The sequence below is a fragment of the Hydra viridissima genome, unplaced genomic scaffold (genome assembly GCF_058129835.1).
Source record: "Hydra viridissima isolate aposymbiotic clone 2 unplaced genomic scaffold, HvirCarnegie_v1 scaffold_4, whole genome shotgun sequence".
NCBI classification, from domain to species: Eukaryota; Metazoa; Cnidaria; class Hydrozoa; order Anthoathecata; family Hydridae; genus Hydra; species Hydra viridissima.
This window is the reverse complement of record NW_028324303.1, coordinates 3,197,844-3,201,357: the sequence shown is the minus strand read 5'-3', so window position 1 is coordinate 3,201,357 and position 3,514 is coordinate 3,197,844.

Genomic DNA, 3,514 nt, shown 5'->3' with positions numbered 1-3,514 from the left:
GATGTAATGACTAAAAATATATAAATCCGTCATGTAGAAAGGTTTGAAAATTAGTGGCCCTAGGTAAAATTGACTTTTTCTTTATTATACCTTTTTTGGGGCTTAGGGCTTCCTTAGTGAAAGAAACTTTTATTTTTCATAAAATCAGAATACCATTGCTCATCGGCTTAACTATTTTTATCCCAGGAGGTTGGATTTTTTTTTTTTTTTTTATATACGGTTTTGCATACTCAAAAGCAAGCTTTTTATGCTGTGGTTTTGACAGTCCTTAATGCATATTGCTTGCAATGACGAGGTACTCAACTTAAGCTTGTTCTTTGTCTTTAGAGAATACAGTCCAAACAGCACATTGATTAAAATATTGACATTTTGGTTCAGTATTTTCATAACTATTCTTCTGACAAAAGTTTATATGTCTTCGCAGTGTTGTTCTGCTGATGCTAGAATTTTGTGCAGCAGTCCTAACTGAAAATCCATCCTTCATTTTATTGCTTCTGCAGCAAGAGCAACAGTTCCACTTCTGCATTTGTTAATATAATTCACAAACAGCTCTGAACATTTAAGTAACACAGCTTGATTGCAACATTTGTTGTATATAAATAACAAAGTTGATCAATAATTCTAAGCAGAATTGACGATTAGTTCTAATCGTAAAGTGGTATCCACAAAACAACTGCGGAAAAAAATAAACGCTCTGCACCAATCAGAATTAAACAATCTACCTAAAACAAATTCTTTATGAGAGAAACACACATGGTCCTATGTACAAGACATGATAGCCTCATCCAAAACGTCACCTATTGAAAAACTCGAACTGAGAGGAAACTTATTAAATATCGCATTTAGTACTTAAATAACAAACAACATTATATACAAGAATCTAGAAAGGCATTTTCTGTAAGTTTGTAAAACGGTATAAAATAGCAACAGCAAAACTTTACGACTATAAAAAATCTTTTTCCAGTTATAACTTGCCGATGCAACGCTCTCTGAGACTGAAAATAGGATTAAAAAATAGAAATTTGCTTAACCAATCACTTGACTGAAAAGAATAATTTAGACTAAATGAGTTTTCAAATAAAGTGGGGTGTCCATAGGTACACGAATTTCCCTTAAATACATTTTAAAAATCCACAGAGAGAGCTGCTCTACCTGGCTGATATCAGCTGTTTCAATTGCCATCAGAGTCAAAGAATTATTTTTTTTGAAAAATATTTGTGACTATTTTAGCTTGGTTCATCGAATACTCTAATTAATTCTTATTGAATTACTGAACTAGTAGACATAGTCTTCCTAAGACTTATTTCCAAAGTCTTGTGGGTAGATTTCCACTACTAAGGTGGTGATAGCAAAGTGCTTGCCAGAAAAATATTTATACTTTTGAGATCTTCGACGTCTAATTTCTAGACGAAGACTTTTTTTTTTCAATAGAATGGTTTCACATAAAGACTCTTCACCACTTTTGTACTACTTTAAACTTAATTCTGAGAGTTTTGCGGGCTGATTGATCTCAATAATGGCTGATTTAAGATTTCAAAACATTCAAATAATCGGTGACATTGGCGTTGAAGTAGAACGTAAAGTCTACTGGAATAGCGTGAGGCTGTTTATTATTCATAAAAATAATTATGCAGTAGTTTTTTTATAGATAACGCACTGTTCCATAACTTAGGGGCGAGTCATCAATGAAAACACCCGAAAAAATCCTTTGGAGGGATCAAAGTACATACCCATGGGATATCAGAACAAGTGATTTTAAAATCAACGATTTCTGTCCGTGAGAGAAATTTGCATTTTAAGTTTTTTCCTATTCCAGCTAAATTTGAGAGATGGGTTTTTAACAAAATTTCAACTTCGACTATAATTCAATACTTTTTATTCTTTAAAAATGTAGTTTTTTATTTTGATAACAAAAATAACATTATTATTTTACAGGAATTTCTAAGCAATAGTATGTAAAATTAAAAAATTTAATTTAATACATTTCTCAAAATTAGAGTTACCACATCCTAACTCTACTCTACATTAATTTTGTTTTGATTTCCAGTTAATCCTAAACATTTGATAATTTTTACCATTTTTACTTTGTTTTCACATTAGGAGACAAATATTTCATTAAAACTTTTAAATTTATTGAAAATGCCGAATTCTGCAAAAACTCATTCTGAATGTCGTAATTCTGTTTGCATTCTCTGCATGTCAAAGAGTGATCGCTGCTTAACACCTTTCCTAATCAACAGATTGACAAAAGATAGCCCTATACCCTTAAACTTTGCAGATGATCGCCTTCCATATGGCATGTGTACAAATTGTCGTTTTCACTTGCAAAAAATAGATGAAGGAACGTCAACAAAGCCATTTCCCAAGCTCTATGATTTTAACTCAATCATTGTGAAGCAACAAACAAGAAACTCTCTGCCTTGTGATTGTATCATTTGTCAAATTGAAAAAACAAAATGCAAAGCACCATCTCCATCGGCAGTTGATACAAGTCATGAAAAGTCAACTAAAACTGAAAAAAGATGTGCAAAATGTCTAACATTACTTGGGCCAGGATTACCCCATAAATGTACTGCTGGAGCCAGAATTTCAAATCTGATTGCCCTAACAAAAGCAAACACAAAAACTGCTGAAATTGTGGCATCTTCAGTGTAAGGAACTCAAGATGCATCTCCAAATGGAACAGTTCAACTCAACCAATCAGATGGAGGTCCTAAATTACCATTAAAACTTGGTAGGTTTCTTATATGTGCCAATATTCATTAAAACTCTAACTTAAATTCTAATTTCAGAAAGAATAAACTCTTAAATAAGACAGTACTTATCATTTTGTGCAAGGTTTATCTATTTGATGATTTCTCCTTGCATTAATAAAATTAATTAAATGCACATGCTTTAGATTATGCACAAGTCTCTTAAAATTTTAGGCAAAGCTACTCCAACTCGACTGTTCAGAGATCCTCTTCCAGTTGAAAGCAAGTTGCAACTGTGCAACTTAATACAGGACTGTCCAATAATAAGATGACACAGCTTGTCTCAACCTTCAACTCTATTGCCCCTCAAAGACTTGTTGAGCCAAATTTTGCTAAGAAGTTTGCACAACACGGACAAATGCTCAAGGATCATTTTACTGTTTCTAAAATAAAATGTTCAACCAATGAGACTCTAAGAGATGTTGTGCATTGTAAAAATGTTGGTGACCTATTGCAATTTGTTTTATCAGCAAAAGCTGTCCCTGAAGAACACATTGTAAAGGTTGGATTAGATGGTGGAGGTGACGTTTTAAAGATGAGTTTGGGTGTTCTTCAGATAGCTGCAGCACCAAACATTCCTGTTTTTAAAATCTCCTAGGCTTTGCAGCTCTTCATTAAAGGATTCTGGAGCAAAGAAACAACTAATAACAGCTATATCAGAAGGAATGCCTGAGACATATGAGAATATCAAAAACCTTCTGAAGCAGACAGATGTTAGTTCTATTTCCTATATCTTGTCATGTGACATGAAAGTAGCTAAG